The sequence below is a fragment of the Mus musculus genome, chromosome 17, assembly GCF_000001635.26.
Source record: "Mus musculus strain C57BL/6J chromosome 17, GRCm38.p6 C57BL/6J".
Classification (NCBI taxonomy): domain Eukaryota; kingdom Metazoa; phylum Chordata; class Mammalia; order Rodentia; family Muridae; genus Mus; species Mus musculus.
The window spans coordinates 52002850-52024299 of NC_000083.6; the positions used below are offsets into that span (position 1 = coordinate 52002850).

The following is a 21450-nucleotide window of genomic DNA, read 5'->3' on the forward strand; positions in this document are numbered from 1 at the left end:
CTGGCCCAACTTGAGACCCATCCCATGTGAGAGAGCCAACTGCTGACACTGCTAATGATATTCTGCTATACTTGTAGACAGGAACCTAGCACAACTGTCTCCTGAGAGTCTTCATCCAGCAGCAGATGCAAACAGGTGTAGAGACCCACAGCCAAACATCAGGCAGAGATTGGGGAGTCTTGTGGACGAATGGGGGATATAAGTGATCGAGGCAGAGGGGTCAAGGACATCACAAGACCTACAGAGTCAACTAACATGGGCCCATGGGGGCTCACAGAGAGTGAATCCCCCAACCAAATGAGCATGCAGGGGCTGGACCTAGGTCCCCTACACATTTGTAGCAGATGTGCAGCTTAGTGACTCCCCTATCAATTGGAGAGGGGGCTGTCTTTCACTCTGTTGCCTGCTATTAGATGTCCTTCCCCTAACTGGACTGCCTGGTATCGGAGAGGATCCATTTAACCCTGCTGTGACTAGATGTCCCAGGGTGGGGTGGTACCCACAAGGGGAAAAAGGATTTGTAAGGTAGGACTGGGAGAAGAGGAAGAGGGAATGCAAAGTGAATAAATAAGGAAATTAATGAAGTAAAAAGTTAAAATAAAGACAAGACAAATCTGTTGGGCCATGGCTGCTCAGGTCTCTGATCAGCTTCTCTCTCTTACCTAGTGTGTGGCTAGGGTTAGAAGCAGAGGCACATTTTCATGGGTCGGGGCTTACCATAAAATACCATCAGCATTAGACTGTCTGTATTTATCCTCTTCATGTCTGGGGCAGGAAGTTTTTTAATGTCTAATTTTGTTGACTGATTGATGAGTCTATTTTTCCTTAAAAGAGCAAATCAATCCACCAATCCCACACAAAAGCCTATCAGAGTTCCATGTACTCTGTGATCCCTCTGATTTGCTCAGGGACAGGAAGAGCTGTGGGGGTATTTTCTATTATGGAAGAGGTGGACTGGGTCCCTGAAGCTTTGGGCCTAAAGGTAGAATTCCTAAAACTCCCTGATGCTTCTCTTTCTCTTTCTCCTCTTCCAGGGGCTCCTCCTCCTCTGTGGCGTCTTTCATCCCTAACAGAGCTGAGATTGTGGGGAAAGACAATAGGCTTGCTTCTAATTTGATGTTTCTGAGAGCTGCACAAAATAGAAATAAAACTGTATTCAAAAGTTGAAAAAGAACATGTAAATAGCAATAACAGAAATTTGTGATTAAACAATTAACAGAAAAGAGGCCCGTAAAGACATTAAAAGTATAAAGAGGAAGGCGCATCCTGCTTTATCAGGACATGCAGGAGCTGTTGTTTGAAACTGATTGAGCACCAGCCACGTGGGAGTGTCTCTGCCAACTGCAGAGCTGGAAATAGTAACGTTCTAGTGGTGTTGTTTCCGGGGCCATACAAAAACAAACAAACAAACAAAAGCAAAGGAATGAAGTCCCAAGAAAGTGTTAGGTAGCAGAGATACAGATGTGGAGGAAGATTGAGGAAGACGATTGATGTTGTCTGGCACCCACATGTATGGGCACATGTGTATTTACAATTGCACACACACACACACACACACACACACACACACACACACACACACACCACTCAGGATGTGTAGTTGAGGTAAAGGAATACAGAAGATCTGGTGACCATAGAGAGCAGACAAGAGCTTTGAAACAATATGACCAAATTTGAATCTTTTCTTTAGTTATATCGAGAACTGTGGGTTAACTAATTTACCTCCTTTGTATCTGTTTGTTTTTGAGACAAAAAATTCTTTCAATGTAGTCCTGAATGTTCCTGAATTTGCTATGTAGAAAGGGCTGGCCTCAAACTCACAAAGGTCCATCTACCCCTCTTCCTCCTGAGTGCTGGGCTTAAAGACATGAACCATCATGCTGGGCTTCTCCTTTATAATCTTCCAGCTTAAAATAATGTTTTGTGGGATAATGACTGTTTAAAGTGCAAAAAACACTTTAAATACTCCATAGAAGATAGATGGTTATGATAATATATGTATGTATATATATATATATATATATATATATATATATATATATATATATATATAACTGAGAATACTTAAATGTCGTAAAGTATTTGAAGTATAGGAATTTCAGGGATCAAGGAGGACTGTACCAGTCAGTTAAGATCAGCTTTGTTCATTTGGCTTTAAGCCAAGCACATGTTCAGCCGCCAGTTACAGAGCACCCACCAACCGCCTTCATGCTCTCTCTCTCTCTCTAATAAATTCTTTAAAGTGCCATGGTGGAAGACATCCAGCGACATTCAGAGACTGCTTTTAATGGGCAGTTTTGAGCATCCACGTTTTTGAAGGAATTCTGGTTTTGAACTTGCAAAGAGCGAAGGCCTTTGAAGGCCTGCACCCAACACACCGGTGGCAGGAGAACATTACTGTGACAGACGCATTTGCCTTAACATTTTGCTGAGGGCTCCTCTGCATGCAGAAAGGATGGTACTGTTTTCCCTTATGGATAATAACAGAGGCAAGCCTGAGATTATGTAAGAATGGCTTAGGAGAGATAAGCATATTTTCTTGTGAGAGATGAAACCAGTTACAGAGGAGAGCCCAGAACAAAGCGCTCTCCTGCAGCAGGGGACGTATTTGATGACCTGATGCAAATATTATACACTTTTGAAAGTGCTTGATACCACAAGTAGCACTTTGTAGCGTGTACTTCACTCAGCACATTTGCTATTTTATCTTAATGTATACGATTAGCACAGAAGAGGAGAACATTATGAAGGAGAAATTATATAAAACATGGAAGCTGTCTTGTGGAAGAGCAGAAAGCCGAGGGACAAGCACCTTTTCCTTCCCCTGCAGCCAAAGGAACAAAGTAGAGTTCAAACACACATGAGGAATGAATGGGGGCAACTTCTTACTAATAAATAGAATTTTTAATAAAGGAGACTTTCCGGAGTAAAGTAAACCTCTTGGCATATAGAAGGCTCTTGAAAACTGGAAACTCACTTTTATTTGCCCCATTCTTATAGGAAGAATGCATGATTGCTGCCTGGTGGAATATTTATTAAGCACATACTAGGCACCATGAATAGTCAGATAAAAACCCTCTTAGCTTGCATCATAAAAAAGTATCTTACAGTGGCCTTACTTTCCTTTATTTCCTATAATAGATTTTTTTTGATATAATTGTTCACACTAAGGCAAGCTTTCAGATCTTCCCTATGAACTTACATTCATCTCTTAGTTTCAAAGTGTCAGAAGATGCATACCGACCTATCTGAGACACAGGCGATCAAAACACAACAGCAGCAAAGTCCAGCCCAACCTGCACTAACAAAACCCCTCTTCAGAGCTCAGTGTGATAACCAGAGAAGATTTTCCTGCCAGGCTTCTGTATATTCCATCCCATTGTCCTTTGCATTGCTTCTGAATGTGACATTGTTGGTCCCCTTTTGAACTTTCCAGGTAAAACTTGTCCTATGAATAGCAGTCTGTGTTTTTACAAGCTGTGGTGGCGGCTCTGGACCTGGGACACACATCATCCTTTAGGGAGGAGGAAGTACCCTTTTCCCTTGTTGGGGTGTGTTCTCTGATTCCATTGCTCCATGGTTCTCTAGTTAGTGAACTTTCATTATATTTATATAACGAATCCCAACATTACTTTTAGTATAAAAAACCGTCCTAAACCATAGAAATAGATAAAGTTTTATGTTTGTATTTGTTTTGTTCCTGTCTCTTAATTACTGCCCAAAATATAAGTTTGAGACAATCACAACAATAACCAAGTTTTATAACTCAGCCATCAGTTGTTACAAATAGATTTCCTATCGCAGGCTGATGAACCATATTGTTAATTGACAATTAAGACTGATGTGAATCTATTGGACTAGCTTTAATTAATTCTTACCCTTGGCTGATCAGTAAGTCTCGCGAGTGAGCAGACATGCTTATTTAGGGGATAAGGGATGTGTTTATGGGTCTGGAGATGAATTAGGGGGTCATCATGCCCAAGATATTTGTGCCCTTTTTTTTTTTTTTTTGAGAATGGTGAAGAAGTGTGTTAGTATAGGACGGATAATGCAGGGTTCTTTCTACACTTAGCAATTTCATATTAACGATACAGCTGTCTTCGGTGGGAACCTACCCAAACACTTGGCAGAAGCAGAATACCAATGGTTCATTTCTAATTAAACTTGTTTATTTTATTCTTCTCTCAGGGTGTGTATGGCCTTATTTCAGGTTTGAGTTTCCCCTCCATAAGATACAAAGACCAATGTAAAAAAAAATAGCAGAGAGAAGCTGTTTTTGAATATTGCAGACTCAAGTCTTTGGTCTGACCTGCCTCATTCCTTGTCTTCATCAGTCTGCTCATCTCAGGTACATGTGAAATTGTCTTCTTCCCTTTGTATCATGCATATGTGATAGTAGCATATTCCCCAGGAAATAAATTGCTCTCAGTAGAAACAGCAATACAAATTGATGCTGCTTTTCTCAAGCATCTTTACATTTAAAATCTTACATTGTGTTTGTATTTAGAGGTGACGTTCCATTTACTGAGAAATGAGAGAATGTTTCTCTAATAATCTAATAGGACCAGGGAACATAGAACCTCTGATTTTAAAAACAGTGTAATAGTGGATTATGGGTTTTGTGAAGCTGAAGTAGCCCTTATGGTTGTTTTGGGAGTTCTGTGGGATTTGCATAACTTTCTAATTGGAAGTAAACAATAGCACTTGTGGCAGCTGCCCAGAGACTTGTTCCCCACAATGCCCCACCCCAAGAGCTTAATTCAGCTTTCATAGTATAGTGTGCCTTGAGAAATTGCCTACTTATTTTGCTATTTTCTTTCATTCCTCTATAAGCTTAGCTGTTATATTGGAAGATAATTGGGGAAGAGCTGGAGAAATGGCTCTGAGTTTAAGAGCACTGACTGCTCTTTCTGAGGCCCCAGGTTTGGTTCTCAGCACTCACATGGTAGTTCACAATAATTCATAACTCCAGTCTCAGGAATATTCAATCTCATCTTCTGACCTCCTTGGCACCACACCTACTTATGGTTGACATACATGCATTCACACAAACCACTTACATGCATAAAATAAATAAATCTAAAAAAATTTTAAAGGAAAATGATTGATGTCTAGAGCTCTTTCAGCTCTTTCAGAGGAGCTAAGTTTGGTCCCCAGTACCAGAATTGGGTGATTTACAGCTCTGGTGGACCTGATAGATCTTATCTGTTCTCCAAGAAGACCTGTATTCACATGTATGCATACCATCACACAGGCACATATACATAAATAATAGGTTATTTGATAGATTTCTTTGCTGCAGATGAAATGAGACAATTCAAGCCAGAGTAAATTATATTAAAGGCAGATTTAGTGGGAAGTTGCTCTAGGGTGGGTGAGTTCGCTGCCCTCAAGGATTGAGTCCAGAGGAGTCTCCATAGGGAAAAGAAAGAGGGGATAGGGAAGGGGGGAAAGAAAGGGCATTCATTTGGTGAAAAGAGATGGAGGAGGAGGTGGAAGAGAAGAAGAAAAAGAAGAAGGAGAAGGGGGAGAAGGAGGAAAATGAGAAGGAGAAGGAGGAGCAGAAGGAGGAGGAGGAAAAGGAGGAGGAGGAGAAGAAGAAGAAAAAGAAGAAGGAAGAGGAGGAGGAAAATGAGAAGGAGAAGGAGGAAGAGGAGGAGGAGAAGGAGAAGGAGAAGGAGAAGGAGAAGGAGAAGGAGAAGGAGAAGGAGAAGGAGAAGAAGAAGAAGAAGAAGAAGAAGAAGAAGAAGAAGAAGAAGAAGAAGAAGAAGAAGAAGAAGAAGAAGAAGAAGAGGAAGAAGAAGCAGCAGAAGCAGAAGCAGAAGCAGAAGCAGAAGCAGAAGCTGCAGCAGCGAAAATGCAAAAATGTCTGGATTATATAGGGAAGAACCTTTGGAGGAAGGGTAGCCTAGCTCCTGGGCTGGAAAGTTCAGGATTGGGGGCAGGGTATGTCAGGTAAGTACTGAGGCATGCTAGAAGAACCTGGAGGTCAGGTCTGCTTTGACACATAAAATATGTACTTCATTCCTTTGACTCTCCCAAACCAAACAATAAGCACATGTAAAAATAAATAAAAGGAGGTGATTCTGGATGAAACAGGAGAGTTTCATGAACTGGGGGAAGCAAAAGAAAAAAAGAAAATATGTGACTATATAGTGAATGCTTAGTCTCCGAGATGAGAGACTTACAGAAAAGGATGAAAACTGACAGCTTAAAGCTTAGAACGGACGAACAGAAAGATCCCAGTGTTTTGAAGGGAAGATGAGTCCTCTAACTCCCTTCCTGATTATTTTTCTAGTGCAGTACTCAAACTATGTCCACCTTGTCATATTCTTGTTGATACCAACTTTATCAACTTTCTTATGAAATCAAAATTGGCTTTGGACTTGGGGCCATCAATAGAGACTGTCTATATGCCAAGTGTATTCCTTGTATAACTGGATGTGTAATGGCAAAGATTGAGAAAAGGGGCAGAAGTATTGGGTGGCACTAAGGATGGCCAAGGATCTACAATTTGATTGGTTGCCATGGACACACAAAAGAACCTATGCTGTTGACTGCTTGGTACAGAAAGTAACTCAGCATAAATACTATATGGTGGTCATAGTTGACAAGTATCTTAAAAGGAGAATCCAGATGACCCCTGAAATCCTATCATGTATATTTCTAACCTTATTGCAATATTGAATGGATGTTGATGATTATGGAGCCCCTTGGTTCTAATTCTTATAATACAAAACTCCTAACTTCTTGTTTTTCTTTAACCTAATTTCTATGTTGCCAGTTAATTTTCTCTCTCTCTCTGTCTCTCTGTCTCTCTCTCTCTCTCTCGCTCTCTCTCTCTCTGTCTCTCTGTCTCCCTCTCTCTGTGTCTCTCTTTCTGTCTCTCTGTCTCTCTCTCTCTCTCACACACACACACAAATATATCTTTAAATAAGAAGATAACAGAGGTATTAAAATCAATCAAATAAATAAATAAACAACAACCAAGAACTACCACCGACACGAACTACAAAACAGCAAAAGAGAAAACATAGATCTGTGGTAGACTTTTGGGTAGTTTTGATCTTCCCTGGATACTGAGTTTTTTTCTTCTAAGAAAGAAAAACCTCTAATTTTAAAAACTGGTCTAAAAATAATAAAGTCCTATTGTGAGAAAAATGATTGTAAAAGACCCCACAGTGCCCATAGAAACAAATGTCTGTGCCCCACATTGCTGGATGCCACAGGAGGTTTCCTATGCACATAGCCTGCTCAGCTCACCAAAGCTACCCTACCATACCTATCTTAGAGATGAGGACAAAGAATAAGTTTTGATATCCAAACTAACCCTCCACGTCTTTTATCTTCAGCATGAGAACCAGATTCCATCTCACACAGTATGGGGAAATCAACAAACAAACATCCATTCTAAGTTGGCCCAGATGTTCTAAAATGGCTTCTTTTTAAAATTGGTTTTGCACTTTCTTGTAGGGATATGTGAAACAGTAAGGGGCAACTGAAGTCAGTCTGGCGACTTGAACATCTTGCTGTAAGACATTCAGCAGAGATGATCTCAAACTGCTCAACTACCCTGAGAAATGCTGCTTTTGAGTCAAATTTCCTTCTCTTCAGACAAGATCAATTTAAAAAGATAACAGATTCTTATTCTTTAGTCATGGCAAACCCAAAATGCCAATGCCCTTTTTATCCTGCTTTGAAACACAAAGACACACGGTGTGAAAGGTGGGTTGCTTTGGACAAGTGTAAACACCCAGCCATCAAAGAGCTTCCTGAGTTATTAGTAATGTGAGTGCAGTCATGGAGTTCTGAGATGTGTACATAACCATTCAGGCAGAGGGAGATAGTGTAATTAATTTGAAGCTGTTATGATGTTTCAATTGATTTGGATCAGAAAAAAAGGAGAACAATTAAGAAGAATCAGAAAACAATATCCCTTTTAGTATTCTAAAGGGAAGAGAAAAATTAAATAGGAGTTTAATTGAAAATTCTGATCTATGTGAGGGAAAAGGAAGGTTATGTAAAAAGAATTCTTGACTTATTCTGGTTGTACTAGTATTGGGCTAGCATCTGTTGCAACACAAGTCTGGGTTACAATGTTGACAAAATGTCCTATAGGACAAGAAGTCCAGGTTAGAAGTTAAAGTATTGAAGCAGGCTTAAGAACTCGTTGACTTGAATTGTTTGGGAACTGTTCTATCAGAGTTTTAGTCCTCAAAATTACTTTTCAGTAGGAACTATGAGATGTCATTATTTTAGTTTTTTTGTGATCTCCCGTGGCTATTTGACATTCTGAATGTAATTTTTAGCTACAAAGTTGAAGTATATGGGCCTGTGTTTATGGCTTACACCCACTAACCCTGTTGTAACCTGTAGCATGCTTGCTTAATAGAGAAAGCTCACTAATGTGATTTGAAGCCAATTACAGAGGGTAAAAAAAAATTTAAGTTAAAATTTTAGACTTTACAAAACAACTTTGAAGATAAATCACTAAGAGTTACATGAATATAAAATAGTATCTTTCTATACAGCATCAGTTACTCTCTACTCAATTAATTATACATAAAGTATCTGCTATAATTATATGTTATCTTTTGTTGTTTACTTCTTCAATTTTTACTAGAACAAACCAAGGTTTCCTGTGTCCACTGTCCACATAATTTTCTCGTGAGCACAGAGGTTCCATATGAGAGCCTGCAAACCTTATTGGACTTGAATTTTAACCTGAGCTCTTCATGCCGTGGCTTATGATTATCATCCCAGCACTAGGGGTTGGCCTAGGGGTATTGGAGGCTTTCTCAATCTTGAGGATAACCTGACCTACAACTGCCTAAAAGCAAACAAAACAAACCAGAATTCAGCTTCAAAAAGGAGTGAAGACAACAGTCTTTCTTGCAACTATGGGATCTACTGCTTAACAGTATGATTTAAAAATAATTCAATGCCTACGAAGCATGGTAGAATACTTTCAATTCTTTAAAAGAGATTGAAATTCATATTTAAATCAGTTTTTCAAAGTTGTGTGATTCCTTTTCACTTGAAGTGTATAGTTGTATGACCTCAAACGCCATCATGAACCAGCTGATGAAACTGAGTTCTTTGCAAACATCTAAGTACATTAAAGTCAATAGGAAATAAATAGATAAAAATGCTACTTTATGGAGACAACCATCCCTGGCTTCTGGCTGGAGATGGACTACAGCTAAGAATGTGAAACTCACTTTTTTGTTTGTAGTATTTTGTCTTCCTTGCATCCAAGGTATTGGTTATCTTGGAAGGGACCATTTCTGGCAGGCCAGACAGTATGAAGAACTACTTGAATTAACTGTGTTAGATGAGGCATAAGAACTGGTTCATGGTAATGTAATAAGTAAATTATAGAATATGAAAAACCTTGTCAATGTCATTACCACTGTTGTCTTGTTCAGTTATATAAGCCCATGCCTATTCATCCATGAGTCTGCTGTTAGCTGGTATATCTTTTCTCTGCTCTTTTCCAACCTTTCTCCTTTTGATGCCTAACAGTTAACATCTAAGACCAATGGGAGAGTTTTCTTGCTTTTTTATCAACCCTTCACTGATGAAACAGCATGAAAAAAAAAGCATTTGTCATTCACACAGCAAGATTGGTTGGAAATCTTGGAAATTACAAACTGTGTTTGTATTCTTGTTCCAATCAAACAGCCTCTTTTTCCTTCTTTATCTGGGTGATATTGTTTGTCTTCCCTTTACTCCTAGAAGGTAGGGGAAGAGGGAGGAGGAGGGGGAGGTGGAAGAGAAAGGAAGGAGGGAGAGAGGTAGAGGAAAGTGCTCTTTGAGGTTTTATGAGTTACTTTTTGTTACTGTGATAAAACTGTTTGACCAAGGCAACAGAGAAGAAGAGTTAATTTGGGCTTATAGTTGCAGAGGGATAAGAGTCCATCACAACTGAAAACATAGTAGCAACCAGCAGATCGGCAGCAGCAAGAAGCTAACAGCTTATGTCTTTAACCACAAGCACAGCATAGGGCCTGTGACAGAAGGCTTTTAATCTCAAAGCTCAACCCCCAGTGGTGCTCTTCCTCCAGCAAGGCTGCCCCATGAAACATCCCCAAATAGTGCCATCACCTGAAGACCAAGTATTCAAATGCTAGAGAGTTTGGGGTACATTATCATTCAATCAGCACATTTTCCTTTACAGCAGAGTGTACTTTTAGGGGTTATTATTTATTCTGCCATCTTTTAAAGCTTTTGCAAGTATTTAGTGTTTAGAGTGTTGTTATGGATGGCAGACATGGAGATGGCATGTGCATTTCAACATATCAAGGTGGTATGGAGACTAAATTGCAATCTTTTCTAAAAACTATTCTATTTTAAAACGGTAAGTTTAGGTTTCCTGTAATTACATAATAAAAGAGACTTTAGGTTTAAGAATCAGGAAATCCTAGCATCCATTCCCCTCAATCATCCCCGCCTTTCACATTTGTTCTTTCACTGAGTAACCATGTGAATATAGAGCCAAGGCCTGCTTACCTGGTCGCTAAGGCCTCTGTCGCCTTGGCAACTAAACTTTTCAGAGATTACAGGGAAAATGTTTTCTTCAGCCCCAGAGCTGTTTTAATACTTTCAAATGTCAGAAAAAAGGCGTCTATAGTCCCACAGGTGCTGGTGTGAATAGGGGCAAGAGATACTATTTACAAACATGTTTAGCAGATTCTTCACCAGGAAGCAACCTTCAAAACACGCACATAAATTTTAAAAATCAAAAGGAATGTCGATAAATTGTGGAGCAGAGAGAGGCATACTTTTATAGCTCTCTAAAGGGATGGAACCCTTTGATTTCCTCCATCTATCATCTCATCATCATCATCATCGTCATCATCTGAATTTAATGAGAGAAGGTCTCCCTATGTATCTTTGCTTGTCCTGGAACTCAGTGTATAGATCACAAAGGCCTTGAACACACTGAAGTCTGCCTGACTTTGTCTCCCTAGTGCTACCATAGCCCCTTTAGAGGGAATGGAAATTTGGTTTTGCAGTTGCTATGTGTCACAGGAGTATACTCAAGCGGTTTATCTTGAGTATGCACACATAAGCTTCATCCACCAAACAGCAGACATTTGGGGCCATCTTTAGACAGTCCTATCCTTGACTATTCTTTTAAGTGACATAATATTTTATTTTTATTTTATATTTTTATTTTTTATTTTATTTTTGTTTTTGTTTTTGTTTTTTGTTTTTTTTTTTTTTTTGACACAGGATTTTTCTGTATAGCCCTGGCTGTCCTGGAACTCACTTTGTAGACCAGGCTGGCCTCGAACTCAGAAATCCACCTTCCTCTGCCTCCCGAGTCCTGGGATTAAAGGTGTGCGCCACCACACCCGGCTGTGACATAATTTTTAGAGAAGATGATTTTCATACATTTCTCTAATCCTTGGATCTTATTCTGTTCCCTCATCAGAATATCTGGTTGTACAAGAAGGAAAGACTACCATCAAGGACAAACAGTTCTTAGATCTTTGTTGAGTTATCAAGCTTTTCCTTAAATCACGGTCCTCAAAGGGCAAGCATCTCTGATGGGATTGCATGCTAACCAGTGCCCAAACTGGAGTGTCTATACATTTCCCATAGACACTGCTCTGAGGCACTACACAGTGTCTATACATTTCCCATAGACACTGCTCTGAGGCACTACATAGTGTCTATATGTTTCCCATAGACACTGCTGTGAGATACTGCACAGTATGTATGTGTTTCCCAGACACTGAAGTGAGAAACTACACAGTGTCTATACATTTCCCATAAACACTACTTTTATAGTATCTTCATATTTTGATGATTTATATTTATATTTAGTTCAATGCACTTGAAGAGATAAACTGGCTAGATTGTATGTCACAGTGGAAAGTAGAGGCTGAGTCAGACTGGGAAGGAGTGCAAAGCCAAGAGGGTTTGAGAAAAGCCTAGGGGGGGTCAGCTGGGTTTTGGGGGGAGGGTCGTGAAAGCATAAAGGATGATATTATTCGAAACTTAATGTATGAAGTTTATTTTCTCACTCAAAACATAGCACATTTCCCTTAACATTAGTGAAAACTTCTCAGAGGGTCTGTTGAAGTTGAGTTTCTACTATGCCTGTTGCAGCACTGTATGGACCCTACACTGAAAGGCCCATTTTTGTCACCCCCAAGTGCCTGGGTGGTTCGGAGGTAGTTTTCCACCCCAGAGGCCTGTGTTTGATTCCTGGCCATGCAGATTCATGTCTGTCACTGTAATTACAAATCTGACATGGGCAGCAAAGCCATATTCCACTTCATCTCTTCCATCAAAGGGTCATGAACTAAGTTTATTAGACTTTCCATCTGCCTTTGTCAAAGGAGTGGGACATGGATGAGGGACCTACGCTACTGAGTTCTTAAAGAATGGAGGTATCTTGCCCAACCATTCTTCCTTAAGTATGATCAAGGTGCAACCCCAACCTTATTCTGCCATTCATGAAAATCAGGCAAATAAGATCCAAAAGGCAAAAACTACTCTAGAAGTCACCTGCTCATACATTCCTGTGAGATTCTTTATTACCTTGCTGGGAAAATAATAATAGTCCATCACCATACAGATAATTGCCAGAGCACATTGATAAGAAAGCCATCTTAATTAAAGATTCTATTGGAAACATATGTGAACCAATCTGAATTTTTAGGCCACAGGGCAATAATAACCTTCCTATCTAATAAGTTTCTTTCCTTCTTCTTCTTTTTTTTTTTTTTTGTGAGCATTTAGTGTGTGGAGCAATGCTGTCTAATTGTATCAAGCACATGGGAAAAGGACATTCACACTATTTGCTTTATGCTTGACTCAGCTTTAGAATGGGGCATGACTGCAGGGCACAGGCTGTGTAAAACGCTCATCTAACCCAACCTCCATCTAACCCACCTTCTAGGATAGAATGAGCACAGATGAGAAGCTCTGGCTGAGTCCATGGGATATGGACAGGAGGGCAGTGGAGCTCAAATGTGTGGGCTTTAAATTTGGCACTGAATGAGATTACTTATGCCATCCAAGCCCAAATGTCTTCTCGGACCTAACCGATTCTTTATCCAGTCTCAGAAAGAAAAAAAGTACACCTCTAAAGGTAGGACACCAACAAAATGAATTTAAGGAGAAAACAACATCAACAACAAAAATCAATATTAGAAACAACAGCACCAAAAGCCTGAAAGGTGATCTTCTTTCAAAAGATTATTGCCCTAGTAATAATGGCTGGTCACAGATACATTGTAAGTTAGGATACAGCAATATGTTCATTAAAGAGATGGAGGTGGCTCAGTAGCTAAGAGCACTTGCTGCTCTTCAAGAGGACATATGTTCAGTTCCCAGCACCTATATCAGGTGACTTACAACTACATGGAACTCCTGTTTTGGGGAATATGACTCCTATTTCTGGCCTCTGTGGGCACCTGCAACCATGGGACATTTGAGTACATACATGTACACATGCACACAAACATTCTCTCTCTTCAAAAATATGTCTATGGTATTAGACATTGTTTGTTTGTTTGTTTGTTTTCATATGGGGTTTCTCTGTGTAGCTCTGGCTTTCCCGGAACTCTCTGTGTAAATCAGGCTGATCACAAACTCAGAGATCTACCCACCTCTGTCTCCCAAGTACTGGCATTATAGGTGTGCCCCCCCCCCCACCACCCAGCATGCCTTAAACATTTTTTAATTTTCCTGAGCTTCTATGTTTGAACTGGGAGAAAATATATGTTGAATTTAAAACCATGTTGGTTTTCATAGAGTATTTTTCTGGGTAGTCAACAAATAGCTCTATGGACCAGGACACTGATAGGACCTATGGAAAGAACTGTGCAAATAAGTGGTATGTTCGTTTGATTCATACCACTTAAATACTGTTCATTTTTCTACAATTCTATAGAGTTTCTCTAAAGGTATACAGGCATTAAAACATTGAAGAATTAAATGAAGAATTTATATTGAACATCCCTGTGTGTGTGTGTGTGTGTGTATATATATATATATATATATATATATATATATATATATATATATGCATGTTGCATATACTCTCTATATGTGAAAATATGAGTATTTATACAAATATATATGAATATATATTCATGTAAAATATATTTTCATATATATGAAGTATATTGCTTTTCTTGAGAACTTAGCTGGTCTGATCATAACAGTTATGTTTTAGCTGACACAATTTTCTCTCCAACCATTTTTTAGTTAATGATAGCATGCAGTAGTGAACATAAGACAGCTTCCCCTAAGCACTTTCAAACTTGCTTCATGTTTCTTTCTGTGTTCTTTCCCACTTGGCTGAATTTTCCTTCTTTGTCCTCCTTTGATACCCGTGTTAACAGCTAGAATACTCTTTATTGTTTTTTTATATTTATCTCTTAGTTCTGATGGCCCAGAGGAAAAGAGCCAATCACATTGATATCTTCACCTTTTGATCAATAATATTATTTAGGGGACTATGCTCTAGGACTTATACAGGTGAAAGACAGAAAACAAACAGTTTAATACGCTATATTAGTTACTGTTTTTTGTCACTGTGACAAAGTACCCACCAAGAAGCAACTAAGAAAGGAGGATTTACTTTGGCTTATGGTTTGAGGGAGTACAGTCCATCATAGCATTTGGCTAGGTGGAAGGTTGCTCCATGAGCGTAAGATCAGGTAGCTAGGGCTCATCACCTCCATGTCATTTCCCAGCAGATCAGGACTGGATGCAGGATGTTTATTATCCCTTAAGGCTGTGCTAAGAGAAGCCTGCTCTCTCCAACTAGGCTCTAGTCCTCAAATGTTTCCTAAGTTCCCCAAAGAGCATCGTCAGGGGATCTGGCCTGCAGGGAACATTTTATATTGAAGCCATACTAAGAAGCGACCTTTCAAACAAAGTCCATAGACATAGGCTCATGCTTTGTGTTGCTATGACAGAATACTGGGGTGTGAACAATCTGTAAAGAGCACAAATTCATTTTTAAATTTTCTAAAGCTGTGAGGTTGAAGCTCAAAGTGCTATCATCTGATGAGAACATTCTTGGGTCCTCCCGTGGTAGAGGTAAAAGAGCAAGAGAGTGCTAACTGCTGTTCTCAGGAAGGAACCCTCATCCCACTCACAAAGAAGAGATCCCTTCCCTTTAACATGAGTGGTTCTCAAGGTTGGATTGCTTCTTGGCAGCTCCAGTCCCTAATACTTTCACAGTGGTAACACCTCTTGAGGAGATACTTTCAAATCATCAAAGAGTCCTTATTTGTCACTTGAGAGTTAAAAGGCATTACCAATGGAAGTAAGGTGCCATTGTGAGTGTAGAGGGGATGAGACTAAGTCTTCTCTGATAGATTGGTAGGTAGTTCCTTTAGCTGTGTTAATTAAGAGACACTTGTTATTTGTAGCCAACTTTAACATTATCCATCATCAGGTATCCTCCTGTCAAATTCTCTTTGACTTAATCCTGATACCCTTTAATTATTCACCAGTGAGATGTCTTGAGGCATGGGAGGGCAGGTGGGGGGAAGGAACACTGACATAGCTGAGCAAATGAGTAATTTATAATGGAACTAAAATATTCATAAAATGACAACTCGGATACTTCAATTAAAACCATCCATTCTATTTCCATTCCAAATGGTGAACTGAAGCCTCCAAATAATATTTGTTTTGCAGTGAAGGGAGCTTTCCTGATTTGAGCAGGCAAACCTGAAGTCGCCATACTTCCCTTCTCAACTACTCTCTGCAGATATAGAGTAGAACCTGCACTATGTGTTCATCGGCATTATAAAAAATGGACCTTGCCCTAGTGGCTTTATTTTCTTAGGCAGTGATGCTTAGGTTTCCAGAAGGGCTGGTCACTGATTTTACTTGGCTACTTGACAATGTTGTTCCTTGACTTATACAGGGATTGGGCAAATCATGGCATATTCTTAGCATATGAAAGATATATGAAAATATTTCTTACTTTGTTCTACAGAATGATGTGTTTCATTTTGACATCTTTATAATATATGTCATTGCATTTTGATTATATTTATTCTTCAGCTATTCTTTCTTATGTTGTGTACTCACATTCCACACATAAGAGAAAAATATATATTTCTTTCTTCTCCATCCTATTACCTTTATTGTAAAATTTTGTCATTATTTTTTTTGTATGTACAGGTGTTTTGACTACATGTCTGTGCACCACATGTATGCTGGTGTCTGAAGAGGACAGATGACGGTGTCAGATCCCCTGGCACGGGAGGTATAGAAGGTTGTGAGACACTTGATGGGTGCTGGGAACCATACTTAGATCCTTTACAAGAGCATCCAGTGCTCTTAACTGCTAAGCAATCTCTTTACTTCTGAAGCCATTACCTTTCTTCTTCTCTACTTCATGATACAGTGTCATAATTAGTTCTTGTATGGCTCATTTGATATAGTTATATAGTTAATTAATTAAAATATATAATTATCACTTGTGTGAAGTTCAAGTGATATGAAAGCTAAACCTTGGATCTATTTCCTTATTCTTCATCCCCTTTTCCTGATTAGGAGGTAATCTGAATCCAGAAAAGATAAATGACTTGCCCAATGTCACACAATGGGGAAGAGATAAGTTTCAAAATTATGTTTGAACCTTTTAAGCATTAACTATATATATATATATATATATATATATATATATATATATATATATATGGGGAAAATCACTTAGTACAAGAGACACTATTTTATTGTTAGCAGGCTAATTATCTATTGCACAGAGGTAAAGGTGACAAGTACCAGGGAGCATTCTTTGTGTGACACAAATTTTTTGTTGTTGTTTTGCAGGCACATAGCATTAATTATATGAAAGTGTAGGTACACAGTTCAGGAAGTTTTAACACTGTATAAACCAGATATGCCTGAAAAGTCCCATGCACACAAATGGTATGTGAGACACTTCACTAAGCTTTCTTAAGTCATTCACTAACATCTTTGTTTTGTAAAGGTTAAGTCTCCTATCATATGCCATTTATGGTTAAAAATGATCACAATGTGCCCTTTTTCTCTTATGACTTTTCATGTGACATGCCTTCCTCAAGACCCGGAAGACTTGACACCTTCCCTGACCATGTTCCCATTCTCTTGAAACAATTTTGGAGCTTCTTTTAACTCAGTTTCCACTCATGGGTACCCCAACAGATGCCTCATTAAACAACATCATTATTGTGATGTTCTTTCTTATACTCTGCCATGCTACAAGCAGCATCATTCATGTTTACAACAGTCAGGGTGGTCAATTGTGACAGGGGCTGGGTATCTACCATCCTGGATGTGAAGGAAGTAGGTTAATAGCAGCAAGAGAATCAATTATTTCCAGGTGAGAAAGAAAACCAGGAGAAGGGTAATTAGCATCTAATGAAATCAGGCCAGAAGTTCAAAACCCTTGTGTGATATGGAAGGGGAGGGGCCCAGGCATAGTGCTATATTCTTTGCATTGTGTTTTGTGCTATGTCTAATAATCATTTATTAGAATTAATCACACCTAGATGTATTCTTAGGGTGACCTTGAACTTGTCTAATAAACAGGTATGCCAAAAGTCATGGAACCCCACATTTCCACCCCTTAGCATGCGTAACAAATCCTTCAGGCCATTCCTTCAACCTTATAGCACTTTACTAGCAAGGGTTGTTATTGTTGTTGTTTTTCTTGTTTGTCAACTTGACACAAGCTAGAATCATTTCTCTTTTCAAATGACGTAGTTTAAATGTTTAAGAAAGAGTCATGGCTCTCAAAGGTGATGGTGTATCCACAGGAAACTTGAGATTTATCACCCATAGTCAAGGCTAAGAATACCTCTGTATATAAAATTCTATTCTAGAAAATTCTTCTCGTGAGACATGATAATAGAAAACAATCTACCATTTCTCTGTCCTCTTTTCTGTTTTTACCTGGTGAACACTGTTATCTGCCATCAGTTAGACTTACAGCAGCAATGGCTTCAGAGTGCTGAAGACTGCTCAGTGGCTCTTCTGGAAATTCTACCTCAAAAGGCTCACGGGGCTGCAAATTTTGCAAGGACTGGTGGAGGCTAGAGACTCTACTATGGCCTTGCACACAGGTCTAGTATCTAGGAAGTTGAGGTATCTCTTGTCTCTCAGGCAACCATACCAGACACAGATGCTATAGTCAAAGACTACAGAACTCTAGGCCCTTGAACTGCCATATACTATTTATCGATTTTATTTATTTTAGCAAGTTGCAAGCATGAGTAATATTTGAGAGAGTAAGAGATTTCTTCCTTAGCTTATTGGAAGAACAATAAACCATACTACAAAATGTGTGGACATACAGTTAGGAGCTGTTAATATATAATAGCCACAGTAGTAATGGCCTGTCTACCTGTTTGGCTGTTCTCAGACTGTTTTCTATCTGATAACCTAGATCTGTCCCTATTAGAATCTGTTTGTTTGTTTGTTTGTTTGTTTGTTTGTTTTTGAGACAGGGTTTCTCTGTACAGCCCTGGCTGTCCTGGAACTCACTCTGTAGACCAGGCTGGCCTTGAACTCATAAATCTGCCTGCCTCTGCCTCCTGAATGCTGGAATTAAAGGCGTGAGCCACCACTGCCCAGCTTGAGAATTCTTACCATGACAGATAACGGCATTCTGCAATCACTGGTGTTGTATCTGGACCTAGAGTTTCTTAGTTTGTCTCTAGGGTACAGCGTGGCACATCCTGAATCACTCTCAATATTACATGAGTAGCTAAGGCTCTAAGAATCAAGATTTTTTTTTTCTAGGATAAAACAGAAAGTAAACTGAGATTCATTGTTGAGTGTCTCTCCTTAAGAAACCAAGAGCCCTTTATAAAATGGTTAAATTCATGGGATGATGGGATGGTCTTTTTTTTTTTTAGATTTTTAAAAATTAGGTATTTTCTTTATTTACATTTCAAATGCTATCCCAAAAGTCCTCCACGTCCCCCCAACTCCCCTACCCCCCTCCCACTTCTTGGCCCTGGTGTTCCCCTGTACTGATGCATATAAAGTTTGCAAGACCAAGAGGCCTCTCTTCCCAATGATGGCTGACTAGGCCATCTTCTGCTACATATGCAGCTAGAGACACAAGCTCTGCGGGTACTGGTTAGTTCGTATTGTTGTTCCACCTATAGGGTTGCAGACCCCGTTAGCTCCTTGGGTATTTTCTCTAGCTCTTCCATTGGGGGCCCTATGTTCCATCCAATAGCTGACTGTGAGCATCCACTTCTGTGTTTTCCAGGCACTGGCATAGCCTCACAAGAGACAGCTATACCAGGGTCCTTTCAGCAAAATCTTGCTAGCATATGCAATGATGTCAGCGTTTGGAGGCTGATTATGGGATGGATGGGATGGTCTTTTAATCATGGCTTTTAACATTTCCAAAGGATTTAAGCAGAGCTTCTCCTCCTTATCAATATCATCCTATGGGTGATTGGAGAGCTTTGGTGCCGCCTGCCTTTTTATAAATGCAGGGACCTGAACATCAGTACTGTCTGGGGGAGGGGCAGTTGCCAGTACAAAACCCCAGCAATTCCAGATGGACTGAGCCAGGATCTGCATCTAACTCCCAGTGCACCTTAGCGGTTGGGTTTGCCTAGTTAGAGCACATTTCCAGGTCCCTTTCATGTGACTTGAACGTGCAGTCTTAGCAGCCCACTCTTCTTCCTGGGTAAGATTTCTCAATGAATCCTCACCGATTTCCAGCATGATTTGACTCTTTTTGAATTTCTGAAACTATAAGCAAATCCAAAGAAAATGACTTGTTGTTGAAGTTTCTCAGTGGCGTCCTATGGGGTGTTCTTCACTGAAACATTGTCAAAATGTTTGAGCTATTTTAGGCTTACCCTGCACTTAAGTGCTTAAATGGCAACAAAAGAATACTATGTGAGAAGTGTAGGTGAAATTTTGTTTTTCCTAGAATTTGCGCTGTTACATTTCCAACCTTTACATTGCAGATAAAAGTATGTTTCCTATAACTTTACCCTCCTTCCCCTTTAAAATAAGCAAATAAAGAATGGAGCAGAGGAGTGTAATGTTTGTAAGAACTAGAGAAGAAAATCTAGGGGCATGGCTATGTGAGAGTGTGGAAATATAAACTGAATCAGCAGAGAGGGCTCTGTGGGTAAAGGTGCTTGCTGCCAAACCCAAGGACCTGAGTTTGATCCCTGGAGCTTATATGGTAGAAGGAAAGAATCAGCTTCTGTAAGTTGTCTTCTGACTTCCACTAATATGTGGTGCCATATGCACCCACTAAGACACATACAGACATATAAACGTATAGAAATGCGAAATTAAAGATATACAAACAAAGCTTATCTGAATGCCACTATGATTGTATTAGGTAATCAAAAGCAATTATTTTCCATGCAATAAACAATTCAAATCAAGAGTTCTAGGTAACAACTTATTAAATATACTTATTAATATAACACATAGGCATTCTATTATTATTTAAATAGAGATATCAATATTACTGTGCAGTCAGATGTTTATTAGTAATGTTATATGTTAAGTGTTGGTTTCTAATTATGCACGTATGGGCACATGCACGTGTCCATGCATATTTGTGTTTGGAAGCTAAATCTTCTCTGGACTGATCTATTGATAATAAACTTCAAGAATTCCATTTTCCTCACCAAGGTTTGGATTTTCCAAAGTAGAAGGGGGTCCTGTCTATTACTGGGAATTTCCAGAGCTAGGGGTAGTCCCTTCCTCACTCAAAGTCATTGCCAATTCAACAAGGAACATTGAGAGTGTCACCAAAGCCTACAGATCCCCATATTTACATACTTTTCTCCATTTGCTGGAGTTGCCTACAGGTTGAGTAACTCAGATACTCAACAGACTTTAGAGAATGCCTAAGTCAGAAGAAGAAGAGCTGATGTCAGTGGTTGGATGCCTGCCATCTTTCTTTTGCTAGTCAAACTGGAAAGGAAATGAAGGCAGCCTAGTGCAGTTCTCAGGCCTTGTCCCAAATCTGGAACATGCTGAAGACATGCAAACTCCAACAGATTCCAACAGATTTCTGGGCTCCTTCACATCGTGGTTTCTGAAGTTGGTCTGGGTCAGGCTTGATAGCTTATGTTTCTCAGATTAGGTGCTAAGGCTGCTACTGTGGACTGCACACTTTGAGAACAATCTGGCAGGTAGCTGACCAGTTTTGACTTTCATTGTCTTCTTTGTCTATGACTACATAACAAAGTCGCTTAAACCTCTGTGGCCTCAATGTACATGGGACAGAGAAACCAGAGAGGAGCTTTGCTAATAGCACTTCCAGTCCAAAAATCACATGAGTTTTCAGTCACACTGACTGCTGTGATGGAAATTACTAGAAAATAACCCCCTGCTTGAAGGTCCACTTCCAAGGTGGCTCCCTGGTTCTTTTGGCAAGATGAGGCTGGTAATTGTGTGGGAAGCTCACTCCTGTGCTGTGCAGGG

General features: G+C 39.5%; 1 pseudogene; it reads left to right on the forward strand.

Moving 5' to 3' along the window:
* Positions 6118–6720, forward strand: Gm19197 (predicted gene, 19197; annotated as a pseudogene).